This window comes from Mustela nivalis, assembly GCF_964662115.1.
Source record: "Mustela nivalis genome assembly, chromosome: 1".
Taxonomy (NCBI): Eukaryota; Metazoa; Chordata; class Mammalia; order Carnivora; family Mustelidae; genus Mustela; species Mustela nivalis.
In genome coordinates, this window is record NC_139020.1 from 111396205 (window position 1) to 111419308 (window position 23104).

Sequence of the window (23104 nt, forward strand, 5' to 3'; positions counted from 1 at the left end):
GTGCGTGTGTGTGTGTGTGTGTGTGTGTGTGTGTGTATTCTCTTAAACTCTACTGAATATCTGAGTAATGGCTTTATCACTGAGTCACCACAGGTTTCCCATTGCCAAGCTCCAGGGGTGCCATTCAGAGCACCATCTGCACTGACTGGAAGGCCAGCTACTTGTGTATTCCTAAAGCAGACCAGAAGAACAAAAAGCGACTGACTTAAGTGTCAGGAAAAAATTGACTCTATTCCCAATTCTGTCACTTTTAGGTAAGTCCCTTGCCTTCTCCATTTTATGTCCTCATCTGTAGAGAGTAGCAACAGATAAGAGATAATAAATGATAGAAATAGATAGATAGATAGATAGATAGATGCATATATACCTACCTATGATGATTTGGGGAAGAAGGAAGAAGAAATGACTTTTTAGGAAGCATGTGCAAAGACTTGAAAAGGTTTGACAGGTGTAACGCATTTCATAGTGGCTATGATAATAGGTTCCTACAATGTCCTGAGCACTAGTACTGGAACTGTATGTGAAGTATCAAATACTTGGGCTCCTCCTGTTACTATTTATTTTTACATCATTACATGGTAAAAACACATTCTAAATCTGTGCAGATTTTTATTCTGGTTTACATTATATATACACATATATATATCTTATGTGTCTCATGAAATACATTGCTTTTTTTTTTTAAGATTTTATTTCTTTATTGGACAGAGAGAGACACAGCGAGAGAGGGAACACAAGCAGGGGGAGTGGGAGAGGGAGAAGCAGGCTTCCCGCTGAGCAAGGAGCTCAATGCAGGGCTCAATCCCATGGGATCATGACCCGAGCCAAAGGCAGATGCTTAATGACTGAGCCACCCAGGCAGCCCCATGAAATACATTTCTAAGGCAGGCATTATTCAAACCCACCCCTAATATTTGTAGGGCCCATGGCAAGGAGAATAAATGGAGACTCTCCCACCATATGTCTAATATTTAAATTTATAAATCAAGGTAACTAACTGTTCAGTAAAACATGTTTAGTTTTATGTCCTGAAAATGATACCTTCCTAATTAACTAGAAGCCCAGAGAGAGACAAACTTAAATTTCTTGGGCTCCTCAGAATCTTTTGCCAAACAGGACAACACTGGGAAAACTTGCCTCCAAGCTTATACCTCAGACTTCTCTTCCAAATCCCCAGGCTCTAGTTAGCCAACACTGCTAGCTAGGGACCTCATATGGATTCATGTGGACACAGAAGCTTACATGGCCAAGTGCCATCCCTACCTCTTACAAATAGCCTTGGTTACCCTTCAAGCCTAGGGATATATCCCCTTCAGTGCAGTTTTCCCTTGGAAGCACAGACCCTGAGGAGAGACACACACAGAGCCCAGCTGGATATTGGGTAGGGAACTCTAGGGTCCAGATACCCAGAATGTGACATAGAATGAAGAAGCATGGGCTCCAGGTAAATATAAACACTTCATCCCTGGACTCCTTGCTCCATGGAGAAAGACTAGCCAGGAGGAAAGCCAGAGTAGAGTCCAGGACAAAGGCCCTCTCTCTAAGAACTAGAAGATTCATTTGTATTCTTATTAGATTATCTTAATGTTAAGGTAACTGGGCTCAGACAGGTAAGTGACTCCCTGTTACTCAGTTCAATTACCAATACATTGTAAGCCTGCAGCATTGGCTGAATCAATTAATTATAGATGACAATGACACCCACCTACTTAGGGACATAGTCTGACCATGAACATGGTTTTCCTTGAAATAATTCTACGGTTCTAAGCTGACCTAAATACATATTGCTATGTGGATTTTTCAACACTATCTTTTTCATAGTTCATTTACACACACGTTTATGTCTGATAGTGTGTAAGTATACATGTGCACATACACATGTGCACACACACTACATGCTGGCTACAGTGTATCTTGGGAATATATCTTAAACATGATTTGTGGCAATGGCTGTTTGAGTCCTATTTCATCATTTAATTTTTCCCTATACAAATCTCACCTGTTCCAAGTTCTGACTTGATTTATGACCCAAGCATGCAATGAGTATACATCTCACCTCACAAAACAACATTCAAATCTCATCAAATATTACTTTCTTCATTTGCTTAAATTTATATAAATATAGAGTTCTATAATTCACTGAAATCCAGAATAAAAGAGAGTGTGAAAATTAAAGGAAGGTTCTGATGCATTCATTCTTAGAGTGATTTATGTAATTTTTATTTTTTTTTCTACTTTTCCTTCTACATACACAGCAATGCACGCACAGAAACAAAGAAGTGTGTAAAGGACACAAACTGAAAATGACCAACTGGGTAAAGGCAGAAATGAAACTATTTATGATCTACTCACAATAAAGAGGCTACTAAGAGAGACAATCTTATGTAATACAAAAAACACTGGAATTAGAATCAAAAGCGGCACAGGGTGAGGGAGGGAGGGGACAATGACACTTATAATGTTCCAGGCACAGGGTTAGTGTCTTTATACACTTTATTGTGTCTTCCATAAAGTGGACACTAATCAGCCTGGTACTCCCTGATCTCTAAACACCGCAGATGGCTGTAGTAGCTCCTTACATGGCATCACAGAATTCTGTAACCATAATATGAATAATAATGATATGAATATGACAAAGGGCAATTGCTAGCAGGGATCTGTACTGTGTTTGAGAAAGAATATAGAGAACGATCCACAATGCTCCTGTCTCAGACGTGGGATGACTGCACTGCAAATCCAAGGATCGTAATCAGATCCCATTATTATCTGTTAATCAGAACGTGCTCTGGCATGCCTGCCTGTGGGAAATCCCCACAGAAAAGCTGGTTAATATTTTATGATGATATCTCAGAGGAAGAAGTCAGATGACATCTCAGAATTGGCCTTTTCGTGATTTCCCAGAATAGATATAACAAGTGTAAGACCAGTGAGGCGTTACTCAAAAGCTTAGAATTCTAGGGTTCAAATGAACTGAAAGTATATCTTACCACATTGTTAGACGATAAGACATCCAACAGTATCTTTTTGTTTTTTTTTTAAATGTTGGAAGAAGAAAAATGGCTTAATTGAGAAACTAATTCAAAAAGCCAACTTCTACTTAAATACTCTTTGACACATTTTTAATAAATTTTAGGTCTTAATCTTTTCTTTATTTTTTTATAGTTTTTTTTTGTTTGTTTTTTGTTTTGGGGTTTTTTTTTTTTAAGTAGACAGAGAGGCAGGCAGAGAGAAAGGTGGAAGCAGGCTCCCTGCTGAGCAGAAAGCCTGATGTGGGGCTTGATCCCAGGACCCTGAGATCATGACCTAAGCCGAAGGCAGAGGCTTAACCCACTGAGCCACCCAGGTGCCCTCCTTAATCTTTTCAATAAATCAGGATAGTTATTTTCAATAATTAGAGTAACAAAATAGAAATGGCATGACTTTAACATTTGTTTGTTGCTACTCTTACATAACTGACAGTACATAAAACATAAGTGCTTATGAAAATAAGCAAAGATAAAGACAATTCAAGACTGTAGTAGAATCTCAACTACAGAAAAGAAATTGTTTTACTGGAAGATGTCGAGATTTATACTGCATTTTATTTAAAATATGTTAAGTTATAGAAACTGACATAAAAAAGATTCCATATATATTTTGGAGGAGTGAGGGGGTCTAGTGAAATGTAAGCTAACCCAGGTATTGCACTAAATGTCACGGCAGCTAAAGCTGGACACCATGCATTAAAAAGGATGCAATCTGTTAAGGGATATAGATGACTTACAAACGCAGAATTTCCATACAGAGATAACTAGAATAAGAGCTGGAGATAAATGTAGTATAGAAGAAAAAGTAAAAATTTAGACATTAATACCATTTGTTTTTAATTAAAATTATCAAATTTATTCCCACTTTTCAGATAGTATACATTTTTTAAAATATCTTGCTTTATGTTGTCAGACTGTGAAATACTGTATAAATAAGTACTCAGGTTTGCTAAATATATTTTACAAGTTCAGCTTTTCAAAAAATGAAATATATGAAATAGAAAAAAAAAATGAGTGAAAACTTTCCCTTATATCTTAGGAAATATAAAGTAGTGACAAAATTTTGTCCCTTATTTGAGACTGATGTCTATGATACCCAATTACTGGGGTGGCGGGGAGGAAGGAAGTTAAAAGTTAAGAAGGAAAGGAAGACAAACAGGACAAAAAAAAAAAAAAGAAGAAAATCTTATAAAGAAACAGAACTGAATGGCTGAGAAACGAGAAGAGACTTAATTTAACAATATCTATTCTGCACTTTTTCCCTGAGGTCTGGGACCATCTGGACTGAGTATTTGCTCAGGGGGAAGTCTGGAAACTGCTTACATATATGTTAATGCTATCCCTTCAGCATAAGCACTTCTTCTTTTTTTAATCCTAGATTTTAAAAAGGAAATAAAGCATTCCTGATGCTTAATATTTAATTGACTCTATAAAGTTAAAAGAAGCCAAAGACAAAACTTTAGATCAATTGCACTTTATTTTGAGTCTACTTAAAATCAATTTTAAGTCTTCACTTGGTATAACAGATTAAAAAATAGTCATTCTCTAATAAGTGTGTTAAGTGTAAGACCTACGTTCAAAATACATTATTTCTGTGAGAGGTTATAAACCACAGGTGTCAGGTACAAGCTATAATTAACTAGACAATGGCAGAAAATTCAACCTAAGGAACAAATGATGAAATGAACACTGTATGTCCCATTAAAATCATCATCCATAATATCTGGGCAACAAAAAGAACTAAGAACTACCTATATTTAACTATCACATTCTAAGGTTCTCATTTCAATTTTAAAATAGTTAACCTAAACTAAGAAAAGTGCTATGATAACCCAGGCATATAAAGAAGAGCTCTTTCCCAAGCTGAATCGATCACTGACACAGTTCCCTTAGTTTATGAAAAACGTTCCAATGCCCATGACTTTTCCTTCCATAATACATATCCAAAATGGCTGCTTAGATTGCAAACTACCTGGGAAGTATCAAAATAAAGGGATGGGGAAAAGCCTTTCAGTACCATATATTTTTGAGAATCAGTAACTGCTGGGACATGCAGCCGACTGGTTGCCCATCTCTATTCATTTCTTCCTCTGCTTACCGCTCACAATGACTTCTGCTGTAATCCTTCTCATCTTCCCCACCCTGGGAATGCCACACTCAGACTGTGAGGGCTGTGGATAAATGCACTCAGAGAGGATAGAGTCTGATGGAACAAGATCTCAGGAAGCCATAGTCATTTTTAGGCCACATAAAGGTGTTTTAGTGGGGCTCCTGGGAGGCTCAGTCAGTTAAACATCTGCCTTGGACTTTGGTTGTCTGGGATCAAGCCCCACATTGTAGGGTCCTGGGCTCAGAGCCCCATGTTGTAGGGCTCCCTGCTCAGTAGGGAGTCTGCTTCTCCCTCTCCCTCTGCCCCTCCCTCCATCCCCTTGCTCATAGGCATGCACACTCTCTCTCTCTCAAAAAAATTAATCTTTAAAAAAAAAACTGCTTTTGTAAACAACTGGGAAACTACAAAACTTTTATGGGAAGGTCGCACACTACTTAGTACGCATTTTTTTTTAAAATTCTGTGTAAAGTAGGAACAAGGAGTCAAGAAAAGAGAAGTCGAGACACCAGGTGGGAGATGTTACAACATTCTAGGTTGTGAGAAAAAGTCTCCGTATCTCGGTAGTGACAGGAGGGAGGGGATAAACATAACATAGAACAAAAATCGTCAGTTTGTCTGATGTTAGCGACCGTCCTGATTCATCTTACTATCCTTCAGTAGTCCCCAGAAAGTCTTCATATTAGCGTCTGATGAATAAATGAGGGAACACGGCTCTGCAGAGACTAAACCCATGAAATACATGACTCGATGTGAGACTAAACAGGAGATGAATTGAAGATAAGTGGGGTCAACCTGGCAGATAAGAAAGTTGGTGTCAATGAACTACTAAATGTTATATTTGCTAAGTGCTTCCTTGGTGTCACAAGTAGTACCATTCACTGAGATGGATAAGTCAAGATACAAAGCAGACTGAGGTCAGGAAGACATTAATAATAAAGTCAAGATGAGGGAGGTTGAATTTCAGTTATGCCTGGAACCACCTGGAGGCACCTAGCATGCAGTCAGAAATTTGAATGAGGAGCTCAGATGTCAACCTGTGAGTCAGAAATATAGAAAATGTAGATGAAATCAATAAAGATGAACCCATCCAAGGAGAAACCATAGCAGAGAAAGAAGAAACAAACAAACAATAACAACCAAAAACCCAGGAATACCTGTTAAAGACATCGTTCAGATGACCCTGCTTTCATGAACCCGGTGGTCAATTTCAGAGTCTAGCAGAAGAACAAAAACTACAAGAAACAATTTCAATAAATGTTATAAGCTTTATGATAAAGGTATCTACAGAGTAAGTATGTGCATAAAGGAGAAGGTGGAGAATTTAACTTGGGAAACAGGTCTGAATGATAAATGGGGCTTGCATGAGCACAAGGAAGGCATAAGGAACTACTGTCTTGAGATCAGTAAAATGTATGTCTCTTCATTACATTAGTGCACAGACTGTAACAGTGAAATTACAAACAAAGATAGGCTCAGAACTCTTAAAATTAAACACAATAAGGCCTTGGAGCACATAGCTTACATGCTGTGAAATCTACCTGTGAAAGTGCCTGAATCAATCCCGATGAGGTCTAGACCAACTGGAGACTTAATTTAGAATGCAGACAAAAACCTCTTATGAAAATCCTAAGAGTTTGGTTAACGTTAAAAAATAATAAAATCCCTACTGTGAAATTATAAAGCTCTTTTCTCAAAGCACATTATAAAACAGCAGTTGCAAGAACAGTTAACCAAATATTACTGTTGAAAAGGATAAAGTGACCTCCTAAAGTCTTCACAGAAATTCTAATCTAGACTGAGGACATTTTACTCTGGGTTTATCAAACCAAACCTGGAGTATTATGTGTGATTCCAAGCAACATCCTCTATAATGATATTAATAAGTTGAAAGTTTGTCCAGAGGCAGGAAATTGGGATCATCAACATGTGATCTGTCACGTCAACTTTAGGTGCTATAAATCCTCTTCAGAATAATAAAAAACCCAAGAGTGACTTTATATTAGACTTCAAATTCAGAGAACAGGCCATACCTATTTTTGCTGAAATAACATAGTCAATGGTTTAAAACAAAAAAACTCAATTTCCCTAAATAAATTGTAATCATACTACACAGAACTTTTTTTAAATGGGAAAAAAAATTAAGACTTCAAAAACTCTTAGGGCACCTGGGTGGCTTAGTCGGTTGGACATCTGCCTTCGGCTCAGGTCATAATCTCAGGGTCCTCGGATTGAGTCCCAAGTCAGGTTCCCTCTCCTCTCCACATGGAGTCTGCTTCTCCTTCTGCCCCTCCTCCCACTCGTTCTCTCAATCTCTCTCTCTCACATAATAAATAAAATCTTAAAAAAAAAAAAGAAAAAAGAACTCAAGAGCTCTAAAAGGGTTGAAGAAAAAAGCTGGACTACGTGTGAAATTCTTACTGTTCTGTACCTGTCACTAACACACAACCCCAAGTTGAAGACCTGTTTCTTGTTTTCTGTTGCCCCCACACCACAGTGCTAGACAAATTACAAGTAGACAATGGATGTGCATCAAATAAATGTATGAAAATATAAATAAAGGAATGATGGTGATAGGTTCAAGATATTCAAATATCATGTAAGTTACATTAAATTTTTAATGTAATTTAATTTAATTACCATTAAAGTCTTCCATCATGCTGAGACTCGTTAATTACAATATTAATGAGTACAATTTTGCTTTTAATATTACCCATGTCCTTTTTCACCTAAGATGTGGTATAGAGCTGAATCAGAAAAATTTCCCTTGACAAACTCGGATCTCCAAAAGGATCAACAGCTTGTCTATGAAGACGATTTTATCTGTGGATGTTCACCAAGCATCACTGAGTACTCCCTACTCTCCTTTCTACCATGGGGAATAACTTGTAATTACCCTTGTCATTACTAGTAAGTTCACTACCTTTATTAGTCTTCTTGCATCTATGTCATTGGTAAGGTTATTCATTCGACAAATATATTTTATGTGACACCTATGTGTCAAGTACTATGTTAGGTTTTGTCTTTTAACATAAAATACTAACCATGGTGTACATACGACTAAACTCAAGAGATGACTTTATTGGTTCTGTGTTCTAATCAAACAGTAAACCAGCCAGTAACTCAATAGAACTTACTTTCATTCTCTATTCATATTTACATAGAAAGAAATGATCCTTAAGAAGCCCCCAAATCATTTTTCTAAAGATTTCTCATACTTAATAAACACTGTAAAGCAGACTCTATTGATTGTTATGACATCTTCTTTAGAAACAAAAAGATTTCTTCTCATGGAAGGTTAAAACTGACTTTGTGTTACACCTTAAATTGAAGGAACCAGCCAACTTATTTTTGGTTAATATGATCAATGGTTCAAAAGATAAAACTGAGTTTTCTCTAAGCATATTGTGACCATACTGCACAGATAAAAAATGGAAAAAACTAAAGAAGAAAAAGGTCAAATACCAATAATACCTATGAGAACAGATGATATGGGCGATACACCTAAATGAAACTCACAAAAACTCTAAACTCTCATTTTAGGCAAAAATTTAATTATACCCTTTGTTTCTACATCTTACAGTTTTACCACTAATGAGCACAATTATATTTCACCAACTGTCCATAATATAAATGTGATGATTGCTAAAAGTATGTCAAACCTGATATTTACTAAATGTTGGTTTCTTCCTTCCTTAATTGATGAGCTTTTGGTGTAAAATGTATCAAAATGGTGCAGTCCAAGTTCTGGGAAATATAAAAACTTGATAATGAGGACAACTTTCTTCTCTACCAACATTCCAATTCCAGTTCCTATGGAATGCTATACCTTACCATATTTCCACTGCTTAATTTACAATTGTTGTGAAATATGATGTTTCACATTAGTTTATTCAGCAATAAGTCTTTAATTTTCACTCAATATCAGAGTTTCTTTTCCTATCTATTTTGTATTGTTATATTCTCCTTGAAGATAGTAAATAAGTAAATGTGCTTTCCATTAGAACAAAATATGGCTTCACTATCTTATTAAATTCCTTCAGTGCTGAAGTCCAAGCTTATGTAATAGTCTATCTTGAATGTCTAATGAATTACTAAAAACTAAAATACAAGGAAAATTTTCAAATGCAGTCAATTTGTACTCAATTAAATTAATGAGTCTAAGAACAAATAAGATAGAAGAGGGCAGTTAAATAAAATATATTTGTTCATTTTTGCTATTCCATTTAATATAATGCCAAGTCTTGTGCAATGTCATATCCAGCATATCATTAAGCTATTTTCTTATACATGACACACAGGTATCTTAGAATCTTAGAATCTAACCAACTGTCCTCCATAAGAATTAACACCAAAACATACATCAAGAATGATAAATGTGAAAGGGATCTGAGAAACATTTGATATTACTCTTTTATTCTGAAAATGAGGAAACTAAGCTGAAGGGAAGAAAAAAAAGATTTCCCCAAGGTCAAAAGGACTCTGACTCCCAGACCAATGTTATTTCTATGACACTATGTTATCTTAGATTGAATTGAAGACCTTTTTTATTCATATCTTAAGTAAAAGGCTGTGTTTCAAACCAAGCAAAAGAATAAATACCAAGGATTGTAGCATACACAGAAGACTTATTTAATGTTGCTATCAATAGCTTTAAGAGAAAAAGAAGAGGAAAGAAGAAAAGCCAATGAGGTAATAAAGAGTTGACAGAAAAAAGCTTTTCCATTAGACCCAATCAATATTTTATTCCCCCATCACTTAGGGCTTCACCAAGGAAAATGAAACCAGAGTGAATACGTTTCCTCAAGGGTATTTAACACTAAAATGACTTGTTGGTCTCAACTGTAAGTGTAAGGACCAGACATGACTGAATTTGAAATCAATGGCAAAGGTTATTCCCCATTAACCTATTGTTAAGAAGCCAAAGCCAGTTAAAATAGAAATGGGCCCCCTTCCAAAGTGGCTATACCACCTATTTCTCCTCGGTTTCTGGATCAAAGATATAAAATAATATAAAGATGCTCCCTCTGGTAGCATTCCCATAGAACTTCCCCCTTTATAAGTAGTTATGTTGTGGATGAAGGGATGGATAAAAGTATATACTTAGTGAAACAAGGGTGGCAACTGGGATTTGGGTTGAAGAGGAAGGGAAGACATGAGATTCTTAGTATATATCTAATGCTATATATCAAATGAAAATGGACTGGTGATTTTTTTTTTATTTCAACATCAAATAAAAGGAAAGTGATAGCAGTTTAAAATACAAATTCCTTTTCTTGCTCAGCCTTTTCACATTTTGACTAGTATTGATGCCATGAACACATTAGTCACCAATGGAATTCATTTGTTTTGATGAGTTATTACTGACCACCTACTATGGAGAGAGCATTGACATGATATGGCCTTTTTCTTATGGGAATTCAAATTCCAAAGGCAGAGACAGGTACTTAGACAGTAATTACAAGACAAGACAGACTGAACTGCAGATAGCAATACAGGTACAGAGCCAACTGAAGCCTGGGGCAGGCAGTGATTCATTCTATCCAGGAGGATCTGAGAAGATCTAGCAGAAGAGATGAGAATGGAGCTGGGCTTCCAATAGTGGGCAGTACCATAGCAAGGTAGATAAATGAGGAGCCTTGTGGGGTAAGTTAAAGATAGGTGGAGAGGTTAAGGTCTTGCCTCATGGTAAAAACAGAAACAACAACTATAGACAAAAGGAACTCAAATGGGTAGATGTGGCATCTATTCTGTGAACGTCAGCAATGCTGGAGTTAAACAGACCACTGGGTGAGGGGGATGAAGAAAGAACCTTGATTGTTCAGCTTATTCGTGTTGGCATCATGTAAGTAAAATAGCATGCCTTCAGCCAGGCTTTGAACCCACACAAGTATTTGTATAAGAGAGACTGTTGCTAATTTTTTAAAGAAAGAAATTATTGCTGTTTTTCTTGTTTTGGTTTTTTTTTTTTTTTAAATATAGACATTAAAGGAGAAAGAGTCCAAAAGAACACAACAAAACTACTTGGAACACAGTAATACAGATCTAGCCAGAGTTAAAAAATCTTAATTATAGGGTGCCTGGGTGGCTCAGTTGTTAAGCGTCTGCCTTCAGCTCAGGTCATGATCCCAGAGTCCCGGAATCAAGCCCTGAATCGGGCTCCTGGCTCAGAGGGTAGCCTGCTTCTCTCTCTCCCTCTCCCCCTGTTTGTGTTTCCTCTCTCGCTGTATCTCTCTCTGCCAAATAAATAAAATCTTTTTTTAAAAAAATCTTGATTATACCCTGCCCTAAAGGAAAAGAACAGGGTCTTCCTCATATTGCTGAATACCGGGCCCAACACCATGACAAACCGGTATCATAAAGGCACCTGGCAGTATAACTTGACTGTAGTTATTTAAAAGCAACCACCCACATTTAAATTGCATTTAAAAAGACAAACTTAAAAAAAAATAAATAAGAAGAAGAAACAGGTAGATAGATCTTTTTACCAACAGTAACAATGTACTGGAGACTCCATGCCTGGAGACAGTAAGGCATGGGCTCATGCTGAGTTTCAGTCCTCACTGCCTCTCAGTGATTGTATGTATGACCTGACTTTCTCCCCTTTGGCGTCTCAGTTCCCTCCTCTGTAAGGTGGGTGATTGTAATGAGCTCTGATGTTTTTCAATTCAAACCCATCAATACTTTAGGTTGTATACCCCACTAGGTAGACACCTCCCTCTCAAGGCAGATGTCACAGATACTCATCTTCAAATGCGGTTGTGTAACAACATGAGACAAAGTACTAAACAAAGTACCAATTCTAATAAGATTTTTTTTTTTTAATCAGAATTTCAAGCACTTGAATTCAAGTAATGAATCAAGGTGCATGAACTTTGCTGTTCTCTAGCCCTTACAAGTACACCCCTCAGCCCCATGGAAAGAAGCTTTGGACTGAATGTGTTTGTTCAACATGAGAAAGAGAGTGGGTAGGACTATGGTTTAGGTGAAAATAAGAAGTGGGCCAAGAAACCTCTAATTTCCGGTTCCCCACCGAGATGGCAGTTGCATTAGCAGAGTCATAATGAAAGACCCTAACTCGAGAATCCATGTAGTAAACCAGAAAATGCAGCTCAGGAACCTCAAACAAGAACACTTTGTGGAAAAACTAGGAAATGCAACATTGCAAAGTGAATTTCCTTCTTGGTGCTGCAAAACATGAAGGTAGCCCAGCCAAGATGCTGCTGACTACTTTCCTGAGCAAAAGCAAAAATGGCCCTGAGATCTGACAGGGAGACAGGCTCAGCAAGGAGGCAAGCAGAAGCCCTGTTTACCGTTCTGAAGAGAAAACAAATCTCCAATCTCTCAGGGGAATACCCCACAAGGAAAGGACTACAGAAACAGCTTGGGTTTCTATCAATATGACTTCCTTTCCTAGAATTCTGGACGTCCAGGCCATTCTCACCTTATATGTCACTCATTCTTCACCGCAGGGCTACACTCTCAATGCAAAATTCCACCACAGTCCTCCTTGAAACAGTAAAACATGACAACATGTTTATCCTCTCCATAGTGGGAAACTTGAAATGTGAGATCATCCTTATTTCCCATCATATTTTATTAATTACTCAGACCTGGATAACATCTTCTCTTCCAATCTCTTTATGTGATTCTGGGTGGCTGTCCTTCTGTAAAATCTTCTCCCCAACAGAATATCACATATGAAATGGATATTATGGAGACAGTTCAGCTAGAGCTATTTGTCTAAAAACAGAATCTAACACTTATTCCAACCAGGTAATTAAATATGGATCCCTACTTTTGGTACCTACTTAAATTTTGCCCCTGGTTCTTAATTATTTGAGGAGTATTATCTCATTCTAGGGCGCTGTGAAGGTGATCTGGGTCATCTTTTGAATTCTCAAAATTAAAATAAAACATTTAAGTCACCAGTAGTAATAAAAAAAAAATATCTTGTGGAAATGCTTATTTTTTCCTTTTTATAATAACTTAAACAAGCTCATAGTTCTTCTCTCCTGAATCTTTCATATTTCATTTCAATTCCCTTTTTGACCCTAGATTTTTAAAAAATCTTCAACACTATAGCACACTGGATTTAATTCCAATCCTTGAGGGAACAGAATGGGCCTAAATTGGGGTCAAAAGAAAAAAGACCAATATCTTAAACAAAGGTATGTTTGATAGCACATTACAGGTAATTAAACCATGGGATGCAGTTAGGAACATCCTAAAAGGAACACTAGGAAAATAGTTTGTATAATTCCTGTGTAAGTAAAAAAGCAGGGAGCAGATGAGTATGTCATGTCCTCAGTCATGACTGTTTCCCCTGCAGGGAGGGGAGCTATTTAATGACCTTGCAAGCTAAAAAGGCCTTTAGATGTCCTTTCATAGAGTTTCCTGGGTTTTTTTTGTTTTTTGTTTTTTTGTTTTGGTTTGTTTTGTTTTCAAAGAACGAACCAGTCCAGGGGTGCCTGGCTCGCTCAGTCGGTGGAGCATTGCAACTCTTGATCTCAGGGTTGTGAGTTGGAGCCCCACTTTGGGTGTACAGATTACTTAAAAATAAAAATGTTTTAGATAAAGGAAAAGAAAGAAAGAGAAAGAAAGAAGGAGGGAAGGGAAGGGGAAGAGAGGGAAAAGAAGGGAGAAAGAGAGGAAGGAAGGGAGGCAGGAAGGGAGGGAAAGATGGAGGGTGAGTGGGTCCATTTCCAGTACTGTCAGAGTGGGAAAAAAATAGACTAGGAAAAACAAACCTAAACTGAAACCATAATCTATGTACTCCTAACCAGACTTGTGAATTTGAGGAGCCCCACCCAGGCTGGCTAGACCTCAGCATCCTTTTGTGACAACTGGAAACAGTAAGGAGAACCCCTCTTCCTCTGAAGCTTGCGGTACAGATAAGATTCATTGAGTCTGTATGTCATTTACTCACTTCTTTACCAGTGACTGAGGAATTACAGTGACATCAGCAGGATGCTAGGCACTGAGAACTAGTAGGAATAGAGCACAGCTCCTATCTTTAGGAACTCAGATGCTGGCCAGAAAGAAGAAGCACACAGACATTATGTGGCACAGATTTGGGATGCCACTGAACACGTGAAAGATTCAACAATAAGCATAAAGAAAGGTTCATAAGTATAATTTAGGGTACAGAGTTTCTAGGGGTTATGAATGGTTCCTAAAGGCTTTAATGAATAAAATAATGACCTTTTGTTTAAGGACCACAAGATATGAAACGATGGGACTGGAACACTTGGTGGTTCTCATCCCTGGCTAAACTTCAGAATCACCTAGGAGGTGAAAAACAAGCAAACAAAACTGATGACTGATACCTGGGCCCCAGGGTAGACACAGTAAGTCAGATTTTCTGGGTGTACAGTATTAGCACATTTTAAAAATTCACAGGTGATTTCATTTTGCAGCTATGCTGAGAACTCTGACCTATATAATCTCTAAGCTCTAACATTTGTGATTGTACTACAGATCCCATTTGTCTCATGTCATTCTTCTCTAGAAAGCCAAGTTTGGTCTTAGGCCTTGGGGCTCTCTCTGCTGACCCCCGAGAAGCCATTTAAAAAGACCATAAACACTTAAACTCTAATTAAGAGACATTAACTACAGTATGATTAGAAGCAGGGAGCCAGGAATACATGAATACCACAAACTAATGAAATGACTAACATTGAGCAGATAAAATAAGGAAGACTTCACAAAGTTTGTCTTTTCAGGCTCCCTTGATTGTGCAAAGACCAATGGACTTGGCTTAAACCCACACGTGAACTCCATCTGTGTGCCACACAAACGAAAGCCATATTTAGGACATATTCAGGACTGAACCAGGTTAAAGGTCTTTGGAAGCCCACTAGCTACCAAACATTTTGTTTCCATTTTAAGAGACTAGAAAAATTACTAAGGCTTTCTACTGTCTTGAATATTTTTCACTGCCTAAAATCTGTTTGCTTATAGGATTACCCTTGCAAGGTAGTAGTTCTAGATCAAAGGTGGAGGTTGATTACTCTAATAAAATCGAAGTTTCCGTAGATAGCCTTATACAGATGGGTAATCAGGATCCTCATCCTAGTTAAAACTATTAAGAATAAGGGACGCCTGGGTGGCTCAGTGGGTTAAGCCGCTGCCTTCGGCTCAGGTCATGATCTCAGGGTCCTGGGACCGAGTCCCACATCGGGCTCTCTGCTCAGCAGGGAGCCTGCTTCCCTCTCTCTCTCTGCCTGCCTCTGCCTCTCTGTCTACTTGTGATCTCTGTCAAATAAATAAATAAAATCTTAAAAAAAAAAAAAACTATTAAGAATAAATGAAACAAGATGGGATTGGGAGGGAGACAAACCATAAGTGACTCTTAATCTCACAAAACAAACTGAGGGTTGCTGGGGGGAGGGGGTCTGGGAGAAGGGGGTGGGATTATGGACATTGGGGAGGGTATGTGCTTGGGTGAGTGCTGTGAAGTGTGTAAACCTGGTGATTCACAGACCTGTACCCCTGGGGATAAAAATATATGTTTATAAAAAATAAAAAATTAAAAAAAAAAAAAAGAATAAATGATGACATGACTCAAATTTTCACCTTAGCATTCTATAGTGCTTTGTAGTTTGGGAATGGTATTATTCAACGTCTATCAACCCTTCTCCCCTAGCTCCCCTCCACCTCAGCAAAGGTACCACTCACTACTGAATTGTTCAGCCAGGACTCATCCAGGCACCTTATTTGCTCTTCATTCAAATCTACCTACTATCAGACTTTGCTCATTCTACCTCCCACTCTTCTTGTCATAATCATCTGGGACTGGCAGAAGGTTTCAGGTCAATATAATCTATAGCCTGGACCAGTGGCTCTTAATCTTGTTGGTCTCAGGACCCTTCTGCACTCCCCAAAATTACTGAGTGCTCCCAAAAGCTTCTGTTTATGTGGCGTATATAATTTAATGCATACCGTGTTTAGAACTTACAACAAAATTTTTCAAATACTTATTTATTAAAAATAATAAGCCCACTAAAATGTCAATAATATAATGTGTTTAAATAAAACATAACTATAATTCCCAAAATAATTTTTTTTAAAGTAGTTTGTAGGCTTACAAATATTTTAAATGCCTGGCTTAACAGAAATCACCTGGATTCTTAGAGTGCTTCTGCATTTAATCTCTTGCAATATGTTGTTGTGGTTGAAGAATATAAAGAAAACTTGGCCTCACCCAGATACGTGGTAGAAAAGGGAGGAAAATTTCAATAACCTTTCCCAATGGTTGTGGATATATTATATAATCTCTGGAAAACTCCACTGGACACTTGTGACAGAATGAAAAGGGTAAATAATCAGTATTAGGAAATGTATTATGAAAATAATTTTGAACATGTGGACCCACTGAAAGGTTTTCAAGGAGCTCCCAGGGCCTCTGCACCAGACTTTGAGAACTGCTGGCCCAGACTTATGCCCTGGCCTCCTTCTGATTCCTTAACTCCCACTCTGGCTCTGCTGCAATTTGTTCTCTTCTCCAAAGCCACAGTGTCCATTTAACTACGCAAGTCACATTGTATCAGCCCCTATTTCTGACTCTTATGGATCCTAGATTAAAATACAAAAACCCTGGAGCGCCCGGGTGGCTCGGTAGGTTAAAGCCTCTGCCTTCAGCTCAGGTCATGATCTCAGGGTCCTGGGATTGAGCCCCACATTGGGCTTTCTGCTCAGCGGGCAGCCTGCTTCCCCCACTGTCTCTCTGCCAACTTGTGATCTCTGTCTGTCAAATAAATACATAAAATCTTTTGAATCAAATAAAATACAAAATCCCTCACAACTCAGCCCTTGCTAGGTTTTCCAACATTACTTGTACCCCTTGCTCTCATTATTCAATCTATATTCAATTCCCTCTCACCCCAATCTTCATGAGAAAGTTGTTCTCTTCTGCCTTTAACATTCTTCCATCCCTCTTTGCCTGCCCTATCCTTCAGAACTCAGCTTAAATGATAATACCTCCATTTTACAAATCAGCAAATAGAGGTTCAAAGATATTGACAACGTTACCTCAAGTTCTTACAAATAATATATCCAGAATTCGAATTCAGATCCCACACCAAAGTCCATGTACGTAATCACTCTGCTACCTCATCACTTAAACAGTAACTAAAAAGACAAGAAAAGCCAGGGCAAGAAAAGACAGGGCAGACTAAATCCTACAGGGCTCTCCTGACCTTGGTATTAACCTCTTTACATTTATAAACATCTGAAGCAATTGTTTACGCTTAGAGTCAAGAAAGCCTGCCCCTCTGGACCCAAGTCTCCCAGTGAGGCCTTGGGTGCCCCAAGTGACACCCCCTGACATCTCTGGGGCATGCAGAAAGCCCCGCCAGGAGCCTGGGACCAGTACATAATAACCAGCCACGAGTCTTTGGACTTCAAGCCTCCTCCTCACTCGAGATCCTCTCTGGGAGCTCTAGATCACACACAGAGCAAAGCAAATCTATCATCACACTCCACATTTCCTTGAACTCTTTCTCTGACTCGCCCAAGAAGAGTTTCCCGGATTACAGTCAAATTGAGTCAATCACAGTCAGCCTTGTTAAAAAGCTCAAGATAGTAAAGATAAAGAGAGATGACCTGCAGGGTGGAGAGTAGGGGTCATGTAACAGCTTAGCCACTTCCTGCCTCCAGGAACCCGGACAAGTCCCCCTGCCACTTTGAAACATAGTTTTCTTATAACGAAGATAGGGCTAACCATTATCAGTGAATTGCTATAAAGAACCAAAGGGGCAAGAGCTGTGAAGAAACTGTAAATCCTAAAGTCATATAGTCAAATTAACTGCCATTGTTAAAAGTTATCATTATATAGGATTTATTTACAGACATTTTGTATCTAAGCCTTCTCCTTTTTATAGGCACTTAGAAGGTGGCCTTGGCTTGAGAGCCCTTTAGATATGGTGGATCTTTCTTTAGAGAACAGGTAAAACTCCATGGTTTGAGGGGTAGGCCATCAGATAGAATCCAAAATGTAGTAAATTAACTGGGTCGCCTCTGTCTAATGTGGTTGTCTTTGAGAGTCCTCATAAAATCTATAATAACTCTAGGAGGAAAAGTCAATAGCAAACACATTTTGATGAAGCACTCAAGGAAGAGAAGAGAAAAAAGTAACTATTATTAACAAATGTCCCAAACCAAATCCACATTGTAGTACTCATGCATAAATATGCTCTCACCAAGAACAGAAGCAATGTGGTGCTATACCCATAAGGCCAGCACTTTTTCCTACACATAATTTTATGAGCCAAAGCTTTATTTTCTAAAGATCTTCCAAAATATTCCTATTTCAAAAAAAAAAAAAATTCCTATTTCTTCCTCAAATACAGAGACTGCTTCATTTCCCGTGTCAATTGTTTTTCTAATTCTGTTCAAGAATATCAACTTCATTAAAACTTTAAAGACTTAATCTGAGTTATGGCTTGATGAGATCTCTGTAGGATGAAAGAAATCAAGAGATCACAATACCTGCTATTTTAAAATGTTCTTACAATGGAAACTTAATTTGTTGAGGAGAATGCACTGCTGTAGAGAAAATAGGATTAAAACACACACACACACACACACACACAAATATCAGTTCAAATCCTAGGGTGGGTTTCTAAAGAGAAAAGCTTGTTTTGTTTTGTTTTAACAGACATCAAACCAAATAGCATTTATTTAGTCCAATTTTGTAGTTGAGACATTTGTCAGACTTTTTAAGAAGAAAATACAATAAAAGTACTTGCTATAAATGTAAAGTATCACCTGTCATACTGAAACTATTGTTGATCTATATATTGACCAAAAGTATTTCAATTTATAAAAATCTAATTTACGTTCCATAGATCCCATGATTAAGCATTAGTTCCCCTTTTTCATCAATTTTCTCACTGAAGTTTTTATTTTCTGTAATGTTTTCTTCATCTATGTAAAAGTATGTGTTTGACAGTAAAATGTTGAGTAAGTGTGCTGGTAAATTCTATACATCTACCAAAACAAGATGGAAGGATACTAAAATATTTTGAATAACCACAGTTTTTATAAAAGCAGAAATAAGGGCTCAGAAAAATAAGATAAATGAAAGCAACAAAATTTAGTAAAAGATATAACCACTTATTTGATTTATTTTACCCACTCAGTGTAAAAACACTCTATTACTTTTAAAAGGGAGGGGCCTAAGAAACCAAATACTTAAGTCATACAAAATATCTAATGTTTTTTAGGCTAGGAATTTTTCCTGATTGCTTTTATTTTTTATTTTTTATTTTTTTTTTTTTGCTTTGGTTTAAAGGAAGGAATTAAATGATATAGAAAAATAATAAAAATGTTAAAATCACATAAAATACATAGGTTTAGGCTTATCTCTACTCTGCCTTCCAGAGGGGTCTCATTTGAAAAATAAAAGAGTGATACTGGATGATGTCCAAGGTTCATGGCCTCTCCAACATTCTGAGAGTTGGGAGTAGAGTGAACACTTTTCCCTTCTTGACTGTGAATGCTATCCATTACCTTCAGTAACTTGAATCAAAACAAATGCTTTTGGAGTCAACCACTTGCACAGGTGTTTCTACTCAAAGTAGAAAGAACATTGGAAATCAATGACCTGTGTAGTTCACATGCATATACTAGCAGCCTAAATGCAGAAAAAAAAAAAAAAAAACAAGTGGTGGCAACATGTTAGCAAAATTTTCAGCAGACCTGGCCCTTACAGATGTTCCACACATAAAAAATGACGCAAATAACAACCACAAAAATGCTCTCTTTTTATCACAAAGTACACAAACACAAATGTTCTAAAGGCTTTTTTATGGTTTGATGACTTCAGTCAACTTGCTGGTTCAAGGTCTACAACATCTCATTTCCAAAGAGCTACATACAATCCACGCAGTGTCTAAGGAACTACCTATTCCTGTGCTGTCTGTGTGTCCTCACTATTCAGTGTATTGCTACAATGCATGCTTGCTATAGGATGGTCATTTTAGAACGCTAATTGCCTAATTTATCCTATACCACTTTCTACCAGTTACCTCCTGTACTCTGCACTATTCCTGTTCTAATTACAAAATAATAATAATAATAACAACAATAACAAAAGTAACAACAGCAGCTGCCATCCCTAATGGTAAAAACAAATGCAAAATCTACAAAATTACTTCCATCCTTTAATAGAGGGCACCCAGTTTTCTTTTTTTTCTTAAGATTTTATCTGTTTACTTGAGAGAGAGAATGAGAGAGCAAGAGAGGGGGAAGTTCAGAGGGAGAAGCCGACCTCCCCACCCCAACTGAGCAGGAAGCCTAATCCAGGGACTCCAGGATCATGACCTGAGCCTAAGGCAGTCACTCAACCACCTGAGCCACCCAGGCACCCATGGGCACCCAGTTTTCTTATACTACTTTCATCAGTGTTGTGTTGTGAAGACCACAGGCAAGATAAATCAACGAGATCTAGTTCTAGTCCCAAATTTGCCCCAATCTAGCTACATAACCTTTTATAAACCACCAACTTGCCCTGATTCTAGGTTTTGTCATCTAAGCCAGGTGTTTGCTGCACCATCCCAGGAGAAGCCACCACACTATGCTCCCGGGATGGCATCATTAAAGCATCTGATGTGCACCATGACGCTGGAATTGTGTGATGTGAGGCCTGCACTATCACCTCTCATCTTTTAATTGTGCAATATCATGCATGATTTTGAAATCTGAAACCTTTACTATGTGATTTCCATATTTCCACTGTATTTATAAAGTTTCAACCTTATACATATCAGAACTTGGTGAACGAAGACAAGAAATTGAGAGACAATATATCAGCCATGAAATCAGAAAAACAACTGTGGCCTTTCCCATCCAACATCGGATTTAGTTTCACTGCCTCAGCTTCATTCCCTTGGAGAGTCTGCTCAATGGAATGTGTGTCTCAACGATAGAATTCCAGAGTGGAAATTCTTTATCAGGCCAAGTGATTCCATTTCACCACTTTCTTACCATTTGTGACTCAGTTTATAGTTCATTAGTGTATGGCTTAGAAGGGCAAGTGATTTCAAGAATAACTCAACTATTACGTGAAGGTAACATCAAATGCTTATAAAACAGGTTCCCTCAAATAGCTTTTCTTTTCGGTGTTTAGCAACTTCCTCCCAATCCAGTTTAAGAATCCTCTCTGGAATTGAGATGTGGAAGGCGCTATCTCTCTATAAATAGGCTCATCCCATGCTATGTGAATCATGGTTGCTGACAGCAAATCAACAGACTAATTATTTGGCTTTGTTAGTAGCGATAATAGCACGCTAACATCTTTCCAAATCTTTTTCCACATCCCATACCCCCATTCTTCTAAGCTAAGCTTCAGACCAGACTGAAATGCGGGTGTACAGATGCACACCCGTGGGCCTCGCATGGGGCCTGGGATCTCTCAGCCACATTATTGTGAGACTTCAGCTAAACAAAAGAGGTCACCAGCCAGGATTCTTTCTTCCAAGATGTACACTAAGTAAATGAAAAAGAGGAGCCGATTAAGTGAACACTGAAGAAAACAATAAACTCAGCAATTCCCTCAAATTCTGTTTTCTAGTGAGATGCTAAGGAAAGGACCACAGGAAGTAATGTCCCTCATGGAAAATTAAACCCTGCAAATGGTTCATGTCCAGATCGACTTCCACAAAGATCAAGTGAGTTCAGCTCATCCATTCACAAGTATCACCCACCTATTATTTTTACTGCCTTGTTTAGAACTGAGGGGGCTGAGGGATCTATTCACAATTATCACTTAATTATCTCAACTGGAATACAAAACATACTTCAATGACTGAAATATAAGAGTTACATTGAATTCAGAACCTTGAAGTTCCTTTTAGACCACATAAGCCCTTAGAGAAGATGACCCCCAAATGATCCCTGCACAACAATGCAAGGGATTTTATTTTCCCCTAAAAAAATTATATATTCTATAAATATTGAACCCTAGATTTCATAGAAAGCTTCACTTTATGAAATTAATAGGCTAGATCAATTTTATGTAAACTGAAAGAGATTTAGTAGCTCTTGCCTTGGGATCACGATCTTTTCGCTTACTCCCGAAATTTACTATTTGATCAACAACACAGAGAGGAGTCTACTGTGAAGTGACTCGTGTCATGAAAACCCATGGGAAAAATGAAAATGAGATGTTTTCTTCATAAGACTTAACTATAAATTTCTAAGCTAATTCTGAGCTTCACTGATCCACACTTTCCAAATGTTTTCCTCAACCCAATGACCCTAGCCCATGTTTCATTCCTCGAACCCAGGAGTGCATCACAGAATTGCAAAGATGCTAACCTAAACCAGTCAAATGATCTCTGCGCAAGCTTTCTAGGCCGTATTTCCTTTCAGTTGACCACACCAAGAGGAGAGTACCTCCAGATTGCAAAGGACCCAGAAAGCCACACCCAGAGAGGATCAACAAAGTCTGGTGGAAGGACAAATCTGGGCAATTTCGCTTTCATTCTCTCAAGCTGGCCTGGTTTGAGGTGGGAATAAGCACCCTGAAACTCAAGGTATCTACTTTCCCTTTGTAAATAAAGATCACAATGGAGACCAACCATGTGCCTTTACAAAGAGGAGAATCAACTTCAGAAGGGCCTTAACAAGAAAATCTCTGATAAGTCCAAAGTTTTGTGGTTCTTTTCACATTCCCTTGGGCCAAATTGCAGATACTATGTTGTTTCCTTAATGTCCCAAAAGAAAGTGTGAGTGTGCAAAGGATGGGAGCAATAGGGCAGAAAACTTAATGAGCAGAATCTGGGAAACCAGGAGAGTCCTGGAGGAAGAGAACAGGAAAAAGAAGTCTGTGTAAAAGGAAGTGAAGGGGCATGCAGGAAAGCGGGGAAGTGAGAATCCATCGGAATGTCTGAAAGATGCAATATCATGTGTTCCTGGGGGAAGAGTTTGAAAAAGAAAAAAATTAAATTCATCTGGTGTCTACTAA

The 23104-nt window shown here is 37.9% G+C and overlaps 1 protein-coding gene across 5 annotated transcripts in view; it reads right to left on the reverse strand.

Annotated features, from left to right (window-relative positions):
- The window catches only part of FGF12 (fibroblast growth factor 12), a 559619-nt gene that overhangs the window by 245057 nt on the left and 291458 nt on the right, over window positions 1-23104 (reverse strand). The gene's annotated exons all lie outside the window — the stretch shown is intronic.